This window comes from Wyeomyia smithii, chromosome 1, assembly GCF_029784165.1.
Source record: "Wyeomyia smithii strain HCP4-BCI-WySm-NY-G18 chromosome 1, ASM2978416v1, whole genome shotgun sequence".
NCBI classification, from domain to species: Eukaryota; Metazoa; Arthropoda; class Insecta; order Diptera; family Culicidae; genus Wyeomyia; species Wyeomyia smithii.
The window spans coordinates 75,258,773-75,282,772 of NC_073694.1; the positions used below are offsets into that span (position 1 = coordinate 75,258,773).

The 24,000-nt window shown below is 37.6% G+C and overlaps 1 protein-coding gene across 4 annotated transcripts in view; it reads left to right on the forward strand.

Annotated features, from left to right (window-relative positions):
* LOC129717973 (TATA-box-binding protein-like) overlaps positions 1 to 24,000 on the forward strand; it is a 91,569-nt gene that overhangs the window by 48,256 nt on the left and 19,313 nt on the right. Inside the window, exon 1 of one of the 4 annotated variants that reach the window (XM_055668297.1) lies at positions 17,137 to 17,740. The exons of 1 other annotated variant lie outside the window; for it this stretch is intronic. The gene's annotated coding sequence lies outside the window, so the exon portion shown is untranslated. Of the gene's footprint in view, positions 1 to 17,136; positions 17,741 to 24,000 lie in introns of those variants that run through there. 2 more of the 4 variants (XM_055668298.1, XM_055668300.1) reach the window with 2 other exon arrangements.

Genomic DNA, 24,000 nt, shown 5'->3' on the forward strand with positions numbered 1-24,000 from the left:
GCGCGTTTACGAAAATTTTCTTTATTTTACTTATGAACTTGACAGTTTGCTTGCTGAAAACCGACTATGCATCTCAAAAGTATTAACACACTACAAAAAAAGTATTTGCATCACTCAGCTATCGTAATACATTCTAGTTTATGAAATATTAAAAGTGTCCATCTTACCCGCAGTGTCCGTCTTTACCTACTTTTCCCTTTGTTACAATAACTTCCGGAAGTTGAGTTGAATATTACCGCTTCCTCTTGACTTCAGGTTGGCTCCGACATGATTTTGAATATGTGTGAACTGAATCAAAAATAATGCTACATAGAGTTAGTACTGTGCCAAAAACTATAGTGTAAAATGCTTCTTAGGATGTTATTTCAATAATACATAGTTTTCTAATATTCATTGAATTTCTCAGATAAAATGCGTCAAATGTTCCCGGGTGGGCCGAAATAACCCCTTTACCCTACACGATTTCTATTCAGTGCTTTAGTCCCACGTCCAGGGTTGTTACAGTCGGCGCGGATTTCGCGTTTTTTGCGGATTTTGCGTTTTTTTGCGGATTTGGCGCGTTTTTACTACTCCATGGCGCGGATTTTGCGGAAAGCCTTGCAACCTTGCTTTCAATTACCTAAAAATCAGGATATCGACTGAGGGAGCTGCGTAGCCGCAAGGTTACAGAGTCCGCTTTGTCAAGCGGATGGGCATGGGCTCGAATCTTAGTAGAATCAGGCCATCCGATGTCAAAAAGGACTTAAGCATGGGTTTATTCTCAGGCTCCCCATCAGTTACCCTTCCCTTACGCTGAAATCTACAAATACCTTTGCGTGACTTCCTCTTAACAAAAAATAAGTCTATCTTATCAATAAAACTGGCCAGAAGGACGCACGACGAAACTTGAACGCACGAAACTGAACAAGCACTGATGGACAATAATAATAAGCATGCCACTTCTCAATAGAGGTATTGCTATTAACAGAAATGCGGGATACAGCAGACACCCGGGCATATTTCACAATAGATCTACGATTCTGGTCGCAGTGAGGAAGCCCATACAGGAAAAAAAGAGGGGCTGGCCGCACCCTTTCAAAATTCAATGAAACATGGCGGGTGTGTAGTAGGGTGCCAATCACTTGTATGAGAAAAATGTAATCAAAAAATTTAGCCCGAAACACACCCTGTGCAAAATTTTAAGTCAGTTTGATTCAAAACATCTGGCAACCTTGCCTGTATTGTTATTGTGCTTATTTTGGTGTCCGTGATTTTGCTGATTTTTAAACCGTATTAAAGCCTTCATACTCGTATAAATTAGTTTGTTGACTTGCTGCGATATCGTTTTCTGTGAAGATAGTGAAGTGTAGTGCTTTACCTATTTTTTGAGTGAACTTGTTTAAAGTGATAATTGCTTTTGCTTTGCATTGACATCGGCTCTACCCGCCCCGCGCAATTCGTCTTCTTTGCTAGCGCTCTCTGTGAATAACCACTCCAAGCTAATTCGATCATCAGTGCTTAGTCACTGCAAGTTGCGCAAGCCGTTATCAATACGCCATCAGTTATGCAATCAGCCTCTCAAAAAACTCCCTCAGAAATGGAAAAAAACTGCTTCAAATGCTGTGAGTCTATAAAGAACCTCAACATGATCAAATGCCACTTGTGTGACTGTATGGCACACACTAAATGTATTGGTTGGGTTCGAGCGAACTTAGATTTTGTCAATGGACAATCAAACCTGCTTTGGCTGTGTAACGATTGCATGCATTCTGTCGAGAATTTAAAGGCAAACAATTCTTCCGATGTTGCCGTTGCTGCTATAACTTCTGTTGCAGAATCGATCACTTGTTGCATGAATGATGTTAGAAACGAGCTTGGTCAAATTAACACATTCATCGGTTCGATTTCCGATAAGTTTTTGGCAAGTGTAACACCAGCGAACCCGCTTGCTGCTCGTAGAAATAAACGGCCTAGAGTTGTCTCACCGACTGAAACTCCCAGAAGACCGAAAACTCTATCGGACTTGATGGGTGGAACAAAATCGGCTGAAAATTGTTCCAATTTGGTTGACACAGTTCCGCAACCGACAGAAAAATGTTGGATCTATCTCTCGCGCATTGCCCCGCATGTCACTGAGGATGAAATTACTGCGCTCATTAAAGAATGTGTGCCAGCGGCTCAGCCAGTTGTTCGCAAACTTGTGAAAAAAGACGCTGACATAAGGTCGTTTGCGTTCATTTCTTTTAAAGTTGGCATTGATATCCAGCTCAAAGAGGTTGCGCTGGATGCTAAGAATTGGCCAAAAGGAATTTATTTTCGTCTGTTTGAGGAACGGAATAGCGCAAAGGATTTTTGGGGACCGAATGCACCGAAATTGCCTCGCACCATACATGGAATTCAACCGACAGCTTCAGACAGTACACACGCTACAACTCTAAATTAACCGTGAAATCATCGATGGATGTTTGTGACCAGACAACGCTATGCTTAGCCAAATCGTCGCATAAAGACTTCCCCGCTTCAATCGACTTGACGAATTCCACTGACGACCAACTTGTGTTTTTAGGATCCGGCCCGGGACGTACCGAATTAAGCAATATGGAAGCCCCTGACCCGCTCATCACAGTCGTGCCTCTGCAGCCTGCGCTCACCAGCCGTCCCGGTCCTGTGTTTGAGTATGGGGAAGGGGTCTTCCAGCTTGCTAGCATCGGCAAGTATTTTACTGATTTTAACGATTCAACACCTGATATTCCCGCACCTTCTAGTCATCCATCGAAAAACCAACCCGTTATTGAGACTAATCCTGGGCTACGGATTTTTTACCAGAACGTCCGCGGTCTCCGGACAAAAATAGACGACTTCTTCCTGGCCGTTACCGAATATTCGGACTACGACGTGTTTGTTATCACCGAGACCTGGCTGAACGAGGAGTTCATTTCGGCGCTGCTGTTCGGAAATCGTTATACTGTATATAGAAAGGATCGTGATGCTGAGCTTACTGGGAAAGAACGCGGTGGTGGCGTTCTGATTGCCGTTACGAACCAGCTGAAATCTAATGTTGTAGCAAACTCAACAGACAGCAAATTGGAACAACTATGGGTTCGCGTATCTACTGATGGTCATGATGTCTGTATTGGTGTGGTGTATCTACCTCCTGGCCGTAATCACGCTGCAGATCCGACGTATATTGAGCAACATATCGAAAGTGTTAGTCACGTTACAGATTATCTTGGGCCACACGACTCTCATCTCCTATTCGGCGATTTTAATCAACCTAAACTTAAATGGAAAAATGCCCCCAATGGCCATATATACCCTGATCCATCAGAATCAACATTTAGTAGCTCTAGTTCTGTACTTATTGATGGCATGTCAGTTCTTGGTATGAAGCAGTTGAATCTGGTTGTGAATCACAAGAATGTTATACTCGATCTTGTTTTTGCTAACGAGATTGCCGCTAGGCAATGCAGTGTTTCGGAAGCCATAGAACCACTTGTTGAAATGGATATTTTACACCCTCCTCTGTCTGCTTCATTAAACTGTCCGAAGGCAGTTACCTTCGTAGATCCTGTAGAGACACCACAGTTTAACTTTCGAAAAGCGAATTTTGTAGCACTAAGCCATTCTCTCACACAAACTGACTGGACACCACTGTACACAGCAAATAATATCAATGACGCGGTCAAAATTTTTACTACCACTCTTTTGGATTTGTTCCGTCTTCATGTTCCTGCTCCCCGTCCTACTCAATGTCCTCCCTGGTCAAATAATCGACTCAGGACTTTAAAGCGAAGTCGAGCTAGGGCTCTTCGATATTACACTATGAACCGCAATATGATAGCCAAACGTGAATTTCAAACTGCCAGCAATAGGTATAGATGCTATAATCGCCTGCTATATTCACTGCATGTGAGGCGAAAGCAAAACGATCTAAAGCGAAACCCCAAAAGATTCTGGGCGTTTGTAAACGAAAAACGTAAGGAGAATGGTCTTCCGTCAATTTTGACTTATGGGACAGACTCAGCGGCCACTCCTGGTGAAATATGCAGACTATTTGCATGCCATTTCTCTAGTGTCTTCAAAGCGGAGGCTGCATCTCCACAGCACGTAGCCGCTGCTATTTGCAATGTACCAGAGGGAGTACTAGAAATGCGAAATATTGTATTCTCTGAAACGGATATTAATGCTGCCATAAAAAAACTGAAATCCTCCTGTCGGCCAGGGCCCGATGGTATTCCACCAATTATATTTAAGATGTGTGCAACTGCACTTTGCGCTCCCCTAACATCAATTTGCAATCAATCAATGGCTGAAGCATCTTTCCCTGATGAATGGAAAAAATCCATATTATTTCCTGTTTTTAAGAAAGGTGATCGTGAGAATGTATCCAATTACCGCGGAATAACATCTCTATGTGTAGGATCTAAGTTGCTTGAAACTCTTGTAAACAAAGTTTTATTTCATGAAGTTGAAAATCACATTTCGTGCGACCAACATGGATTTTTCGCCGGAAGATCAACAGTTACTAATTTAACGGAATTTACGTCATTCTGCTTAAGAAATATGGAGAAAGGAGCCCAAATAGACACCATATACACAGATTTGAAAGCTGCATTCGATCGCGTTGATCATAATTTGCTTCTTGCAAAGATTGAACGGATGGGAGCTGCACCTAATTTCGTTAACTGGGTTAAATCATACTTGATAGATCGCCGATTGTCTGTGAAGATTGGAGCCGCTCAGTCTGACTATTTCACAAATCTCTCTGGTGTTCCACAGGGCAGCAACCTTGGCCCGCTGCTTTTCTCTTTGTTTTTCAACGACGTGTGCACGATACTTCCGCGAGGGTGTCGACTTCTGTATGCAGATGATTTGAAAATCTATCTCATCATTAAATCAATCGACGACTGTAGAGAGCTTCAAAAACTTGTTGACATTTTCACTGAATGGTGTAGAATTAACGAGCAAGTCATCAGCACGAACAAATGTTCTGTAATCTCATTTACTCGTAGAAAAAATATGATTAGCTGGAACTACAACATTGGAGGCGAACAGGTAGAGAGAGTGTCTGTGATCAAAGACCTTGGAGTGCATCTTGATACGACGCTCTCCTTTAGGGAGCACTATTCCGCTGTAATAGCTAAAGCTAATCGTAATCTAGAGTTTATAATCAGGATCTCCAAAGAATTTACAGACCCTTATTGTCTTCGTGCGCTTTACTACTCGCTGGTCAGATCTGTGTTGGAGTATGCTGCTGTGGTATGGAGTCCGTATGCTGATGTCTGGACATCAAGGATTGAAGCAGTTCAGTCGCGTTTTGTACGTTATGCACTTAGGTTTCTTCCATGGAGTAATCCCAATGAACTGCCTCCCTATAAAAATCGTTGCCGTCTTCTGGGAATGGACACGTTGGAAAGGAGGCGTAAACTGGAAAGAGTATTGTTTATACAAAAACTGCTAACTGGAAGTATAGATTCAGCTCGTATTCTAGCGCATGTTAATGTGAATGTTCCACCGCGTAATCTAAGAAGTTTTGATTTTATCAGGTTAGATCTTAGACGCACCGAATATGGTCAGAATGAACCTTTACGTATGATGTGCTCTTTATTTAACAATGTGTACACCTTATTCGACTTTTCTCTGAGTACAAATAGTTTAGACAACGCTTATTGCGCACAAACGTGTTTGTTTAGTTTAAGTCATATTCATGTAGACCCTGATGTCAGATGAATGCAAATAATAATAATAATAATGAAAATGGGGTGGCGCAAAACAAAGTTAGACCTTGAGAAATCCGAAAAATCAAAAAAATGATTTTTCAGATGATACCAGATCTCGACGTTTCATGCATTTTTAAGCTATCTAACACCAAAAAAATGTTCGAAAACCGAAATTTTATGCAGCTAATCCCCCTTGGTGGAATTATAGGATCTTTAGCGGCCAAACTTCAACCGCATTTTCGATTTTCCACTAGGTGTTTTTTGCGGTCCAGTGAAAATTTTGCGGCTCCGAAAATACTCATATCGGGTGGCATTTGGCCATTTTTGGCTGATTTTCATGAACCGGGAGTTTTTTTTTTTCTTCATCTATGTGAACCGGGAGTTGCCACCATGGATTTCAAAACGACGTCTGGGGTCAATTTCACGTCATCCTGATTTTGGAAATACCCATAACCGTATATATTACTTTTTAACGAGTTCTGAAATGTTTTACGAATTTGGTTTTTAGATAGACAATTGAGTTGCCTGTAGCTCTTCTGATCAAATCAAAATGGGTACTTTTAAGCGGAAGAAGTCTTCCGAACAAGAACATGACTTTTTTCATGACCATCTGAACTCACATGCGTCTCATCGACTTCAGTAATGACAAGAATTAGAGAAAAGTTGTCAAGGAATGGCGTATAGAAAACCGTCTGGAATTCATTGATCATTTATTGAAACTCTTCTGAACATTTCAACATGATCACTTTGAGGAAAAAAAAGTTTCTCTAACATAAACTTCTCTATTTGAAAATCTCAAATTTGTTCAAAATTCAAATATCCAATATTGTTGATGCTTAATTTTTTATTGATTTCAAACTGTTTCTTCAGGTACAAAAAAAAACAAAGCTACCAAAACAAAGCAAAGCCTTGGAGCTACAATCCGATTCGGAACTTGACCTTCTGCATTATACATAGACTTCGCAGCCGACTGTTAAGCGCACAAGACAATTGCGGGGCTAGCGTTACGATCCTACTGACACTAACATTCTCTCCCGTGCTGAGACTCGAGCCTTTGATAACTGGCTTGTTATGCCAGCATCGTACCTCGAGACCAACTGAGGAGTCAAGCTACCACTATCTTCAAAAATGTGCGATTGGTCTTTCAGAAGAGAGTGCCTTGCAACCCACGCCCACATGTTTACGTACATTAATAATCAGGGTGGCCACTCTACCGGGAAAAGCGGGAAAAAGACGGAAAAAAGACGGGAATTTCAAATCACCGGAACAAAAGACGGGAAAATCGGGAAATTAGGTTTTACATCTGGAAAATCATCCTTCTGCATGTCTGAACGAGTTGTAGCAAATTAATTCCTAGATTTGGAAAATATATACATTGGATTAAAAAAGAAAATCATTTATTTTTAAATAATTGTTCTTTTTTCCAAATTGTTACGATTGATGTCATTGAAACATTTTTTTGGCAAAACAATTTTTTGATATATTTTAGAATTTTCAAGATGATTTCGTTTTTCGTTAAGATGTGTTGTATACTGTTTTAAAAGAAGAGCTCAAATCTATCGAATTCCTGAAAAACTGTCATGCTTCCGTTTAGAAATGTATTAAAATTGATTTTTACGCATTTTGGTTTGGTTTTTCACGCCTTTTTTTAATGCGGATTTAGGAATTTCCGTGGTTTGTCATGCGGATTTCCAGAAAAAGCCGCGTTTTACACCGATTGTTTTGAATAATATCCCTTTCAAATTGCTTATTCAGAGTGTCGGTTGAATTTATTTTACGGGCCATGAGAGAATTTCTCAAACATTTCATTGATCCCAGGATCGAAACTAAAAAAAAAAAAGTTTTGAGATGACAGATCTCAACGTTTTATGAATTTCCAACACATATACCATAAAAAAAAATTGAACAGTTCCATGTAAATTTCTTCATTGGTCACTTTGAGGCTCTTTTTCCCGAGTTTCGCTTGAGAACAAATTTTGCATGAGAAGATAAAACTTCTAAGCTCTAATGTAAAACGATCGATATTAAATTTTTTTCATGCATTCCATTGGCATTCAAGAGCCGGTCGACAGAGAGAAAAAGCAAAAGGAAGATTGTCAACGATTTTTAGATGAAAAGGGCGAAAATTGTGCAGGAAGTCTCCATGAAGGTACTTGCTAAAGTCGATAAACAGTTAAAGGAAGCAAAGTTTTTGAAGGAAAAATATTTTTCATAGTTTTAATAACACTATTCTCGCAAGGATATAAATAAACATATATAATGATGTTATTCGCATTATTTTTTAAAATAAAGCACCGAGAAAATTTGAAGCCTTTCATCGGGAAAACCGGGAAAAAAGCGGGAAATCGAGATTGATTTTGAGTGGTCACCTTGCATTAAAAAACTCTTACTTGAGTCTATTCCATGTTTCTATAGATATAAATTGGATGTTAGACCTGAAATCGAGTTGAGGGATTCTTCTACTTTTTCGATTGCTTCTAATTTTTCGAGTTTGGCGCTATACGTGGGTTACATAGACTTAATCGTATTGATAACCGGTTTTTTTATTTTCTAGCTAAAACCTATCTCGTCCTTTTGAATTATTTTCAACAAGATTTTTTGCAACTTTTAGTATGGTTTGCAACTCACGAAGATTATTAATTACTTATTGACTGTTTCGGACAATATACGGGATTAAATGGTTATCTATCACTTTAATGTCTTAAGTATTTATCGAACCTCTCAACCCACATTTCTCAAATCTCGTCATTCTCACTTTTTATGTCTCACAGGAATTTTACTCGTCATAATCATACTCTTTTCAACGAGAAAAAAATCGCGAGAGAAAAAATCAGTGCTACGGGCATTTTACATTTGTATATAAGAATTTCCAAACAACATTTTTGGTCAGCATCATTCCTAAACACGGTCGCAGTAAGTCAACTGTCATACGTTTTGAGCTAAATACAAACAAGTTATACATATCAGCATGACATTTTAAAGATAGTATTAATTTTACCATGTTGAATCATAAGTTTTTATTATTTTTTATTCGGCGCGGATTTAGTTTTCACGGCGCGGATCTTCAAAACCGTGGCGCGGATTTTGCGGATTCAAAATTAAGGTTTCTGTAACAACCCTGCACGTCACCATTTCATACAACTGCTAGGGCTGTGTACCTTGTAGTATTTCAACACAAAAGGCTAATGTCTGGTTACATATCTCATCGAATACTTTTTTCACTGGGATTTCAAGGAAGCGTTCATCTACGTTGCACTTTTTTGTGCTGGATGCTGGAAAATATCAGGGAAAATAATGTTATATCTGAGAGTCAGGAAAAATCAGGGAATTTTCAAAACTTTTTTTACCACCTTGACATAACGGCTTAAAATTTTTTGTAACGGCCCAATTGAAACACTAGAAAAATTAGTTAATTTTTAACTTGAAAAGAAAAGGATATTGAACTCGTAGGTGTTACCACAGACTAACAGACATAACACGTCGAACAAATTTTCAATAAAATCATCGTTTGGATGATTCCAGTACTTTACGTTAGTAACACTAGCACCATCTGCTGTCGTGTTCGCGCTGCGTCATGTATTTCGACATCAGCGCCAGCGTTACTGCATGTGTCAAATGGGGAACTACAAAATATGTATGAGATTGCATGACAGCGCCCCAGACGACGTTTTCGCGCGATGACTGTAATTCGATTGAAAATTTGAAATGAACGTTTTTGTGGCGATGGAGCCAGGTTCCAGTGTTACGTCTGTTAGTCTGTGGTGTTACTATGGCTAAATGATCGTACCTCCAAATATGTGAAGTAGACAAACTGCTGTCAGAATCACGGAATATTGGTTTCACCTTTTTTACTGATAAAGAGCTGTAAGCTATAAAATTCGAGCCATTCCCGAAAAAAATAATATAGTAAAATTTCTTAAAAGTTGCTGTAATTGTACATAGTTATACCGCAGACAGACGTCCAAGCTGAGTTCCAAACCTATGTAAAGTTTTTTGTAGTAGCGATCCGTAACCAGATAGCGCTACCAGTACCGCCAGCCTCGTACACCAGCGAAAAAAATGTATTGTGGCGATAAGGTCACCAGGCGGTGCTAGTGTACAAGTGATTTATAGCGCAATTTACTTTGAAAATTAACACGGAAATTTTGATCAATCTTGTTCTTGCTTGGACGTCTGTCTGTGGTTATACCATAATTTAGTCATGTTTTTCGTTGAAAATACATCAATTTTACATTGAATATCATTGTCCAGAACAACAAAAAACATTGTTTTGCCGTTTTTACTATGAAAAAGGGGGGTTGTTATGTATCTTAATAGCAATTTTCCAGGTATTTTTTATTTTTTTTAATCATATTTTGATATGCATAAAAGGATAATCATGCGTCAAAATGACTCCCGACTTTTAAATGATTCAAAATGTAAGTTTTTTTTTCATAAATCATCGATAAACGGTCATGACAGTGTTTAACACATTTATGAATAACTAACACAACACCAGCACTTAGGTTTGAATATTTCTTTACTGATCAAGAAAGACCGATAAAAAACCGACGCACGGTAAGAAAAAATGGGTAATATTGCTGCAAGCGTGGAGTCAAATTGACGCAGACTATCTTTCCAGGTTTGAACATGATAATGACAAAAGCCATTTGCAAGTAAACTGTAAAAGTATCACGTTTTTTTAGGTAACAATTAAAAACATTATCCATTTGTACTTTATTCGGGTTGGCATTCCTATACCGAGTAACAGTGAATGACAATGAATATTCATCTCTCATTTGTGCTCGCTGCAGGGTGGCCACCGGGAAAAAAACTAGAATTGTTTGGAACCGGGAAAAGACCGGGAATTTAACTCCGGGTTTTGAGTGGTCATCCTGCTGCTGTCAGCTGTCATACAAACTTTTATGAAAAGGAGGGGTGATATGCTATCTCGTTTACCAAGGGAATGGCAGCCCTATCTAAACTCTACACGTTTGACAGTAGCCAACATATCGGGGCTTTATTTAAAAATAAAGCCCCGAGGCAGGCGCCCAGCAAAACTTCCATATACTTTTCACTTTAGTCGGGAAGACTCTTCACTCATTCAACATAGAAAGAGATAGCATGTTGCCATTCCCCTGTCGTTTACACATATGTTAAGATGTTAGCCCGTGGAACATGGCACGATACCATAGAGGTGGTAAAATCCACCTCCCTGACACGTTCGTAGCCTGCGCACTTGCATATGAGGGAATGAAATGGCATGTTACAATACTGCGCTTCACACTGCTATGAACAGCGATGTCCGCAGATTAGGCAACACTGAACAGGAGTGAAGAGCACATCAGCTGTCTTCCCTTCGCGGCCATTGTTGTTTGGGGCTCAGCATCGAGGGGTTCGTCATAATGAGGGTACTGTCAAACCATAGGTAATAGGATTACGGTGTCAGGGAGGTGGTAAAATCTATTTTGTAAAATCCACCTCCATGGCATCACACCTTGTTCTCTCCTCATACACCTTTATCTGACAGCTGCACAAATGAGTTTGAGCCCAGTCATTCCGGGTTTACGTGTCGATACTATACATGAGATTTAGATATTATAAAAAAAAAAAAACAAAACAAAACAAAATAAGTAAAGCCGTTAACGCCGGTCCGTTATTCAACATATCGTAAATTTGTAGAGTTGCCTCCCCGGGTTTCGGTGATTGGCACAACAGTGGCGGAACTAGACCGACGAAAAATAAGCGAAAAAATAAACTATCTTTGGATTTATACAATGAAAATATTTTATAAACAGAATATAAAGAAAGTAAAATATTTAAAGCACGAATTGGCACTAAACATTTTCGACCAGAGGAACTGATTGTAGTTAATGGCGCTGTGATTCCATCCGTGTTTAATCAAACTTCCATATTGGAAATGGGTAATAAAGTTAATGTGTTAGTAAAAATAAACTCTGACTAAATTTAAATATGGCGTGTCACATAGTTCATCTACATCCCAGTCAACCACAAGTCGTATATCGATGTATGAAAATTAACGCAAATATATCTCAACGGAGTCGAAATCGTATACAACGCTTATTATTACGTGCAGAAATTCATCTTTAATGGTGTATCATGGTGGAGTCTTACCGATTTACGATTGTAGGCTTAAAGTTGTAAGACAGTGTAAATCAAATCACTTTCAATCGGATATTATCGTATATAAATACGTATATCAATGAATTGCATACCAATATTTCTCAGTAGGTACGTATACCCGATCAAACGATTATAACAAACTGGTAACGAAAACATATCTAAACCTGATAGAAATAACAAAGCCTGTAATATTCTTGTTATGCCGGAATGATAAAAAGTACACAATTATATCAAATTCAGTTCATCATGCACTTGAATGTTCGAAAATGTGTTTTTTAAAGCATATTTATAACAAAATTTGTTATTAAATTAACAAAATATTGTACATTCTGATTCTGATCTTTTTCTGCCAAAAACCTTACAAAACTTGCTATAATTTGTAATAATTAATAATTTTGATAGAAAATTTGATATTTTAACTATAAACGAGACCAAGTTTAGATCACAAATTGATACCAAAAGTTCGTAACATAATATCAAGATTTGTTATAATCCTGGTATTTTTGACTGATCGGGTATCGCCTCCAAAATAGTAGGTATATGCTGTTTTGCGCATCAAATTCGAGTTTGTATGATATATATGGGTGCGGATATTGGAATCAAAACATTATTATACGTATGAAAATGTTGACTGGGATATTTTACAATTATGTTATTAAGCCTCTCATTTCTAATAAAGTCAGGAAACACCTAGTATTTTTCAATATGGAACGCAGTAAATAGCACTGGTAAACACAGGTTTGGCATTAGAGCTCAAACAGACAAACTGAGATGATTGAGATTATTATTAAATGAGACTTTGACGCACTTCTGCATACACTAGGGGCTCCAAAATTCATATGAATGGTTAAAAAGCTATAATCTTTCTATGGCAACTATTTTGAGCTTAAGGACCGCATACTTTTTCTCTTTTGACGACTAGCGTAATCAACGGCATAACAACCTATTAGGGGAACAACAACAAACAAAACAGAACTTCGCGTATTTTTTTTTTTTTTCGTTCAAATCATCGGAAAAAGTCATGGGAAGTTAAGGGTGAACATAAAACTACTTAACCTAAGAGTAAAAAATATTTTGATTGAATTGAGTATTTAGGGAACAAAACTTGTGACATTATGCGTTTTTTTTTTTTTTCAAATTAAAGATAATGTTATTTTACGTTCAGGAAAATACTGCAATTTAACTGTATTTCGTTTATCACACGTTACATAGATTCAAAACTTTCAAAAGTGAATTCACAACTTTTTGAGCTGAAAAAAGATCTTAAATTGTTATTTTTCAAATTAAAAGTCTTTTACTGCACGAACATGTTTTGCAGAAACCTTTGAAAAGGAAACAAATTTATTTTTAATTTCCTTCAAATTTTTGAAGAAAAAAATGTTACTTGGAAATTACCCAAATCCTTTTTGTTAGGATTTTTTCTAAAGAATTTTGAGTTTTTATTTCTCCATGATCATCATTGTTCAGTTTACATTGTGCAGTTTTTAAAAAATATAATAATATTTTTCAAAAATCAGCTCTTTGAAATGTTTGTTTTAGAATATTTTTAATACTCAACTACTGCCAACAACTTTGCCGAAAACATCGCACCAAACAAACAAATCGTTCTGGTTTCGAAAAAAATATCTTCAGAAATTTTAACTTCTCCCGTGTTCAAATAATCAACGTTGTAACATTTGGCAACTTAGAAATAAAAAAATAAGCTTTTTGAGATATTCAATCAATTTATTAAATAGAACTACCGTCTACAGCTTAGCCGGAAACATCACACCAATCAAGCTAATTATTTTGGCTTTTGGAATAATTAAAGTATTTTTGTTTATTGGTCACAGATTTAGCTGCCAACTGTTTAGTGCACGGGGCGATTGCAAGGCTAGCGCTACGATCTTGCAGACAGTAACAGTCTCTCTCGAGCCGAGACACGAACCTACGACGACTGACTAGTTAGGCCAGCATCGTACCCTAAGATCAGTTGCAAAACAAAAAGCATATAAGAAGTCGTATGCTAATAAAACACAAATAAAATAAATAAAATGTTTTCTTGAAAAACCTCGCAAACGATTATGCTGTTTTCTAAGAACATTTCTGATTGTATTTACATCAAAAATAGTTTTTTTTTTACAGTCAAATTGAGTAATTCACAGAAAAATACGAATTTGAAATATGTACAAAAGTAATGATGTTTGCTCTGTTTTGTGGCAAGTTTGTAATGTTTTTTCAATTAACTGCTCCGCAAAGCAAGTTCGTCCCTAACCCAAAATTTCACCAGCACTGAGTTTCTAAGCGGAAATGGTAGCTAGTTTCGCTAGAGTTCGCCAAATATTTCTTCAAAGAGACTAGCTGAAATAAAAATCTATTTGAAAAACTGGAGAATCAGAACTGTGTGCCACTTATTTTAGCTTGAGGATAACTTCAAATAACTACTAATAACTAGTAATGTTATTGAAATTGTACAGTGAAACTTATTTTGCATTGCTCTTAGAAAATGAAACAGTTTCTATTGTACATATGAGAATTTATGATTGATTCTCTCACTAAAAACGTTTTCTCGATAAACTGGCAACTTCAATTCCCAGACTCCGGACCGGTTTTTGACCCCGGTTCCAATTCGCGCTCGAAGTCCCACAGAGTCCATTCAATTTTTTAGATAACACCAGATTTCGACGTTTTATGCTATTCTAAGACATTTGGTGTCAACATTTATTTCATTTGAAAAGCAGGGCTGATTAAAGTAGTCAGCTGGTCAGCGGGTCAAAAAAGTAAGTTTAGTGATTTTTTGGTTAAAAAATTGACAGCTCAAGAAAAATGTGACTTTTTAAGGACCAACTTGCAGTCCTGCACTTCCAACTTCTCCATCATTTGTAATTGCATCATACGAAATACTTTGAAAAAATCTTGGTAACAAAATCCCGATTAAATAAAAAAATTCCCGGCTTTTTCCCGCATTTTCCCCGATGTAATTCAATTTCCGACTTTTTCCCGCATTTCCCGTTTTCCCGATTGAGTGGCCACCCTGTAGCATTTCTTATTTAAAATTGGTCAACAAATTGATTAGCGATGGTTTCATTGTGGACAGGGCACGGGAACTGGTCTTTTTCGCCTCTTTTCACCCTATTTTTGAGTATTTTGGGAAATATAGACTCTTTCCCGTGCCCTGCACAGAATGAAAATATCACCTATCGATTTATTTGCCAATTCTACATAAGAAATGCTATATTTAAGGTATCCAGTCCAACGGCTTTTAATTAGTGGGAATTTGGGTTCATTTTTGTCAGTATGCGTTGGTCGAAAATTGACATCGCCAACCAGCATTGCCGGTGCTATCAATGTTTTGACTGACTGTCGTGTGTGCCAAAAAGAGAAGCACACATTTTTATTTGACATGTCTCTAAATGTGAATTTGTGTAGGTGTGAAGAGGCACGTTTGCCTTCGCCATGACAATGACAGCAGTCGCCAACCGTTGGGAACGGTTGGCGGCAAAAATAGAAATAATTCTATTTTTTGCAACAACAACAAGCGACGGTCGACCGCTGTGTTCTGATTGGTCGAAAAAGAACGGAACGGTAGCGGTTGACGCTGCAACCAAGGGAATGCTATGGTAGCCTTCAAGCGTTACGAACATCTATTTCTGTACCGTTTATCCCAAAACTACTTTCTCTGCTGTCACAGTTTGCTTCACTTTGTTTTGGGGCACAATTAATAAACTAAATATCACTTAGAATATCACATACCATGTAAAAACCTTGAGAAATTGCTCAAAACTGTCTGATATGCTATCAATAATTGCAGTCAACATTTAACCCGTTTGCCCGAATCGACATTAAATAAGGGTAAACTGACCATTTTTCGGGTGCCAGTGCCAGTGATGTTGGTAACGCGTCAAATGTATGGTAGCTGACAGCGATGCCATCCCCGTGGCTGCAACGGTTAGTCTGATACAGGCTTTAGGGGCGACATCTGGCTTCTTACTCTTCTTCCTCATCCACCTCGATGATCCCTGTCGTATTTTTCCTAAGTGATGCCATTCACTCGGAAAATACTTGAATGTTTTTAATGCTTCTTATCATCATTATGCACAGTTCCTCCTGCATGCGATAGTTTGACCGTCTGAGGGTTACCGGAGAATCTGCATCTTTAATATACTTAAAATCTAAAGTGTTATGATTCATTCATTGACCCATCTGAATTGTACTCTCCGCACAAGTAATATGCCTCAACAGGTATGTTCTAAACTTAATCCAGAACGGATTCAAAGGTAGAAATAAGCTCACACTACACTATTTACTCCCGACATTGAGCAGCGGTATACTGTTCTTATGCTTCACGCAAAACCGTAATAACTCCTTGCGCACTTTTGGATCTTCTGGTAATTGATATAAGTGATGATCCAAGTCGGATCTCTTACTACGCCCGTATTTGTACTTTTTTTAATGTTCACTTGAAAGTATTTCAGACTATAACAGGTGACATAATTAAAAAACATAAATCAAAACAACGAACAATGTTGTTTAGCAACACTGCCAGCAAGCCTGATGATAAGTTTTAATGCACTCGGGGTTTTCAATTTCAACTAATCAGCGAGTGGTTACCAAAGTGGATGCAAATCTATACCCAGTTGTCTCCCCTTAGGGAAATATGGCCGATGCCACCGGGATGTGAACCAAATAAATATCGAAGCATCATTTTGTGTATTCACTTCATAAACCAACAATGTAGTTCTAATTACAAGTGAAAAATTGGTAGCGCATGTGTTGTGATGAAATTTTTGGATAAAAAGCCAGTGTTGACGCTGCTTGTCTGTTCGATTTTCGGTTTTGTGGATAAAGCTCAGAGTATATATTTATTAAGTACAACGGTTTAGTACTTTTTCAGTTGTCTCACAAACATAACCATATTAGTGATGCAATCATTTTGTATGCAATTTAAAAACCCTTTATACCAATTTTTTACTTACGTCTTTTTCCTACCAATATAATAGCGCCTTTTACTTTTGAATATACTTTGGGTACCACTAATGCTAAGAGCCCCTCATTGCAAATTTAACGAAAACGCAGAGATTGACAAATTTTGTTTCGTGTCAGACTTGTATACCCCTTGTTTTCATTGAAAACGCTACTTTTGACATCTTTAGTTTTATTGAAGCTGCTGCGAATAAGCGGCTGTCATATTCAACACATTTATGTTCTTCTACAAACACCGTTTTATCAAAAATGTATGGCGTTGCAGTTGCATACTAGTATGTGAGTGATCTTCTTCTCGGTTTGTCTCTTTCGCTCTACGTTAGTCTGATGTGAGTTCTACTCCTATCCCAATCGTGACAGGAGACGGAGTTCAGTTTCTGTTCGCTCGTCGCTGTGCTTCTCCGCGCTGCTGGTTGTGCTGACACGCACATTCATGCATAGATTTTCCTCATTCGTTTTTTCAAAAATGGCCGAGTAGGTAGTTTTAAGCGAGTGTTCAGTTCAGTGAAGTGAATTAAAGAGTATTTTCCTATTCTACCAAGTGTGAAAAAGCTCTTAAGTGGTGTAACTAACTTGCCGAGGTAGTGAATATTACGGTTATTGTTTAGAAAGTGTCCTGTCGGCTGACTGACGAAAAATTAGTGTGAATATCCAGAGAAGGAAGCAATTTTGTGGCTCTTCTTACAATATTCAATTCTATCTTGAAAATCAGTCGAAAGTTCCTTCGTTCGTTCTACCTGCTGCTGAATTCTGTAAATTTTCCTTGAGCATAGGAAAAAAAATTAAACACAATCTTTTCAACGGGGAAAGGTTACTGACGTGATTAAAATAAAGCGAAGTGAGTCTGTAGCAAGATTGAAGTAAATAAAATAATTGCAAAACTTAGATGGTTTTGTGGAACCGGAAACTGTTTCATCCTTATTTCCGATATTCGATTGCTAGCAGAAGTTAAAGGGGTAGGTAATGTTAAAATTTGCATTTCAGGGGTTAAAAAATGCTCCGTTAAAAAATCGAAATAACCGATCAAAATGAATCATTCGGAATGCCTGTCAAATTCAGCGAATTATCTGCGCTCGAGGGGGTAGAGGTGGTGACAATGTGCAACAATTTAGGTGATGTTCCGTTTCATGGGCAGCGATGCCAGATGATAACTGTTCTCATTCCTTTGAATTTATATGCTGCTGCAAAAGCTTTGTATAATCCATGTTAGGCACAAATCGCTAATTACGTCACATCCAAGAATTATCAAATCCCTTGAACTTAAGAGTCTATTTGCCGTTATTTTCTTAAAGAAGTACGCATTGAGCTGTAAGCTATGGTCTACTTTGATCAATCCAAAATCTTCACTCGAAATCTACATGTACATACCTACCTATCATTTGCAGATAAATGTTTTATGAATTTCTATTGTCTATGAAATAGGTGTTGATATCAGCTGAAAAGTATTTGAAATGGTTTCCATGAATATACATTATAGCTTATACTAAATCTTCAACCTTTTTTGCAACCTTATTTTGATCAACATGAACGGTACACCGTTATGTACTCGACGGGGTACCAGAGTTACTTTTAAGGTTGTGACAAAAAGCTACGAGGGATATGTTAAAATCGTGAAAAATGCTACATCGTTCAAGTGTGCCCCTTTATATATAAAATAACACCAGTGCACAGAAGTACAAACTCGAAAAATCGTGATCGTTTTAGATTTGACTGTGAAATATTGATTTTATGTACCCAGTGTCTTCAGCAAGTTTATTCCATATAACAAGGCCTTTCTTTTGGCGTTTTCGGTTTTTTAATCAATCCCCCTAGTAGTGAGATAAAAACCATTTTTTCTAATTTTCAAAATATCAGATTGCTGTCTTCAGCAATGTTGTAGGAAAATCTATAAGAAAAAGAATTGCTGGACACTGTAACCTTCTATCTGTACGTCTGATATGACGAAATAGAGTTTTACGAGGCACACTCCTCAAAATTAGTTTTTCGTCCATAACTTTTTCAGTAATCATCGAAACAATTCAAGATGTTCTAAGATTTGGTTCAATCTGCTAATCCTCGCCTTTTTGTAGAATATATTGGTTTGATGTTTTTATTTGTTGTAAAGATATTTCTAGTTTTTTGCTGGAAATAGTCATATTTTGAGTTCATATTTCTCCGAAGGTTGCAGATAGTAGCCAACCGGACTGTATGCATTTGAAAGTTTGTCAAAAGAACTGCATTACTCAAAAGAGTTCAACTGTTTCTAGTTGTATACAACCGAGTACTGAATGAAAGGATAACACCCCTCAAAATGAGTTTTTTGTCATTAACTTTTTCTGTAATCGTCGAAACAATTCAAGATGTTCTAAGATTTTGTTCGTTCTGCTAAACCTCGCATTTTTGTAGAATATATTGGTTTGATATTTTCATTAGTTGTAAAGGCATTTCTAGTTTTTGCTGAAAATAGCCATATTTCGAGTCCATATTTCTCCGAAGATTGCATATTATTTGCTTGCATTTATAATCCGTTATTTTTTCCGCAGGACTTGATATAAATGTACTGAAGCATTGTGGAGCCATCCTTCAAGCTGTTGTTTCTGGTAGAAAGTTGAACACAGAAAAAATCGATAGATATTGCATCGACACGGCGCGAAAAATAGTGGAGTTTATTCCATGGTACTATCTACCTGCGTCAGTACACAAAATACTAATTCACGGTGCACAGATTGCTGACCAATTTTTGGTTCCGATAGGACAGCTCTCGGGAGAAGCGCAGGAAGTATTGAACAATATTATACGAGAAACACGTGAACATCAAAATATGGCTATTTTCAGCAACAAAAACTAGAATTATTTCTACAACAATGAAAATATCAAATCAATATATTCTACAAAAATGCGAGGTTTAGCAGAATGAACAAAATCTTAGAACATCTTGAATTGTTTCGACGATTACAGAAAAAGTTATGGACAAAAAACTCATTTTGAGTGGTGTTTTCCTTTCATTCAGTACTCGGTTGGATACAACTAGAAACAGTTGAACTCTTTCGAGTAATGCAGATTTTTTGACAAACTTTCAAATGCATACAGTCCGGTTTGCTACTATCGGCCAAATTTAAAACGATCAGGATTTTTCAAGTTTAGAACACTGTGCAGTGATTTGATTTTCATCGTTCTATTTGATGATTTGCTAGAATATCTCTGGAGATGATGTTTCGTTATAAAATATTAGGCTTTTCAGATGCTACACTTTTCACCTGGAAACCAAAAATGGTCTATTTGAGGTGATTTTTTTTTTTAATTTCGGCACCAACATCTGTAAAATTCCATTCACTCATAAACAATAAAATACGTCAGTTCCAAAGCTCTTCCAGTAATTATTAAATCTCTACAATTACGAACTATATACGGTAGACGGAAATCAACGTAATTCTACTATAAAACTATGGCATACTTAAATAGAAAGCTCTTTTCTTCCCAAAATTGATTAAGTTAAGTGATTATATTAAGTGCAACATTGTATATTTGTAAAAATGGACAACAATGTACTGAAATTGTAAAAAAAAAATCATTACTGAGCGCATACGTATATAACCTCTGAGTTTGAATCTCAGAAGAATCCTTCTCTTTTAATATTCAAAATGACAATGACAAAACTGTTACTATGCATTCAAGGTAATATTCGTTTGAGCAATTTTCTTATCTGTCGGTATACCAATAACAGTTTCAATGTCCAAAATAGTTATGGAAAGTTGTAATCCTCACAAGTTTTACATACTGTCTGTCGGTTCTCTTTCTCTCTCTCTCTCTCTCTCTCTCTCTCTGACGACTCTTTAGACGACTAAATGAATACAATTTAACTGAAAGGATCTCGCACTAATAAATGAAAAAAAAAAACAGGCAATGAAATGGACTAATACATACTTTAAAAAAGCTTAAGTCAAGTATCAGTGTTAACGACAAATAACATACACGAGTCATTGGTTACTGGACGGTGTATGCTAATAATCTATTGAAACTAGACAATGACAATGTACAAAATGACTTCCGCGCGGTTCTTCTCCGATGCGAAATAATGTGATCAGAGGACTGCGGAACTGTAGCGTTGACGTGTTTCACTTGGGTACAGAGCAGAAAACGTGTTACTCAAACTTAAAGTTGTATATTAACGATTAGTTGGCTGTTTTATGTTTTACACAAATCGTGCTAGTTTACCAAAGTAGACAGGAAACGAACTCCAAAATCGAAGAATCAATTGATCGTCCGCCGCAAGTTAAAAACATACGGTGTATCCATGCTATTCTACCGAGTATGAGGTTGTATAGACTGTTTCGAAAATGATAAAGATGTATTTGATCTTGAATAAAACAAAAAATACAGGATTTTTCGGGTCATTTTATTCTGAAATAAAAATAATAACTGTTTTCTTTCCAGTTTTAATTCAAGTTGGGATTATTTTTCGTAGGATACGCGAGTTCTCTAACTTTTCTCTTAACACTACTCATATGCTTTTGCACAGTGTGTTCTCCGACCATTTTTACCACTTTAAACCAATCTTTTTTAAATTTTTCAACATTGTCCGCTGGTTTGACATATTTCCTTAGCTTGGCCTTGGTCAAAGCCCAAAAAGTTTCAATAGGGCGAATTTCAGGGCAGTTTGGAGGATTCATCTCCTTTGGGACACATGTGACATTATTTGTTTTATACCACCCTAGTGCATCCTTAGAGTAATGGCAGGAAGCGAGATCGGGCCAAAAGATTAAAGGATTGTTATGCTGCTAAACCATGGGTAACAACCTTTTCTGCAAACACTCTTTCACGTAAATTTTACCATTCATTGTGTCATTCGTAATGAATGGACGAGATATTTTCCCACATTCACAAATGGCCTGCCAAACCATTACCTTTTTGCCGAATTTTTCGGTGTAAATGGCTTTCACTGGTCCAGGGACATCCTTGCCCTTCGGTGATGTATTAAATTGCGGTCCTGGCAGAGTCTCATAGTCCAGTTTTATGTAGGTTTCGTCATCCATGATAACACACCCCATTTTTTGGTCAGAAGTTTGGCATAAAGCTTCCGAGCTCTCGGTTTCACAGATTCAGCATGTTTTGGATTTCGTTTTGGCTGCTTCTGCTTCCGACGGGTCTGCAGACCCATTCTTCCCTTGGCACGCATAACGTTACTCGCCGAGGTTCCCAGCTTTCTCGCCACATCTCGTACTGATACTGAAGGTTGCCGCTTGTAGTATTCCTTAACCTTTTTGTCCATTGTGGGATCAACAGGCCCGGGTTTTCTACCACGTCTTGGGGCATCAGTAAATGTGCACTCTTCACAATACTTCCGCAATGCGGTTTGAACTGCTCCGACACTTATACCTTCTTCTCTGGCTAATTTTCTTATAGAAAGACCACTCACGGTGCCCCATTTGTGCACAATTCGCTTTCTTTGCTCGGGAGAAAGGCCACGCATTTTCAAAATTTCGCACTTAATGTTAGAAAAAATGACAGCATCTGTTTCTTTTGGATGTAATCAACTGGACGCAGCCAACGTTTGGTTGAATACTGCACGTTATTTGAAATGACGGTCGATCGTAAGTGTATTTATAATTATCGGAACGGTCTATAGTGATGTACACGTGAGGATTATTATTGCTATATGTAGTAACTTTGCGGTGTGTAGTTTTAGTAGAACTACAGAACAGTTATTTATTACCCTATGTGAGAAATATGTCTTAGCTGTATTGTTAGTTTCAAAAGTTTTTTTTTTTGATGGTGCTATAATACGCTATCGGATTTTGACCTTCTGTTTATTATACACAGACTTCGTAGCAAACTGTAAGTGTACAGGTCAATTGCGCGGCAAGCGCTATGATCCTAGTAACCCTAACAATCATTATAGAGACGGGATTCGAGCATATGACAACTGGCTTGTAAGGCCAATATAGTATCTTGAAACCTGCTGGGAGGTTAAGGAAGGACTCAAAAGGTATCGCAGTCCCAAACCTGGTTGAGTTGGATATGTATTTATTACATAACATAGTCGCGCTCGTCACTGCTTCTGAGCTGCTCAAATTTCATTCATCCTTCACAATCAAAGTAGTCAACAGATGGTCTTTATTTTACGCAGTCGTTCTTTTGTTAAGACCCAAGCACAATTGATACGTTGCGTTGCGTTGACGTTAATTTCACAGAAAATTTATGGGCTAACTGTCAAATTGCCGCAAACGCAGCCGCAATGTATCCATTGTGTTTAGGACTTTGCAATTGCTGCCGGTATGAAAATAATTCTTTTTGGGTGAAAACTTATGTAATTGTGTAATATATATTGACAGAGTTGTGATTGACTTAGCATCCTGCGTTACCCGCCCCTGATAGATTAGGTTCAAAAATCACAAGAAGGTTGTATGCAAAGCCACGACCGCGAGGTTGAAGTAGAATACTTTTACAAGAAAGATAACCTGGCTGCTTGCGTGTCAGTCATTTTTTCTAGTAAATAAACGTTGACCGTTCATTGGCAATATTGTAATTTCTTTTTGTCTGATATTTTGAATGAAGTTCATTGAATATTTTAAAATTTTGTGCAAATGAGAAGTTGAAGTGCTGCCGAATTGTAATATGCACATTTATTACGACATCATTAAACGGGAACGGAACAAAGGCTACGGTTATGCAGAACGCGAATGCCGGCGCGATGCGATTCGCCTTACCGCGGTGAAATGTACAGCTCTTTTTAAGGCGAAGTAGAGCTATACATTTCAACAGATTTCGTCTTGCCGAATCGCATCGCGCCGTTATTTGCGTTTTGCATGACCGTAGCCAAACACTAAGCGACGCAAACACGTAATTATAGTCAGAGTATGCATGTAGATGAAGATAATTAACTTTGGATTATAGCGCAAAACGAGAAAATATTAACTCTTCAAATAATCATTTGTGTTCTTCAAATTTCAGTTGTTCAATTTAATATCCGATGAAATGTTTGTTTATTATCTGATGAAGCTCTTATATAGGCCAAATGATGCATTCCCAATTTACTAGGTCCATAACTCTGCCGAAAGTGCTTGGGAAAGCGCGGTATAACGACCAATCAGAGGTCGAATTTTGTGTTTTGACAAGGCTTAAGAGTTTTCAATAGTACAATAGTTCGAATGATAAAATTGAAATTTCATGCATTTGGTAGGAATCTTAGAAGATTTTCTAATCGATTGCTGCAAAAACGAAGGAAATCCATCGAAAA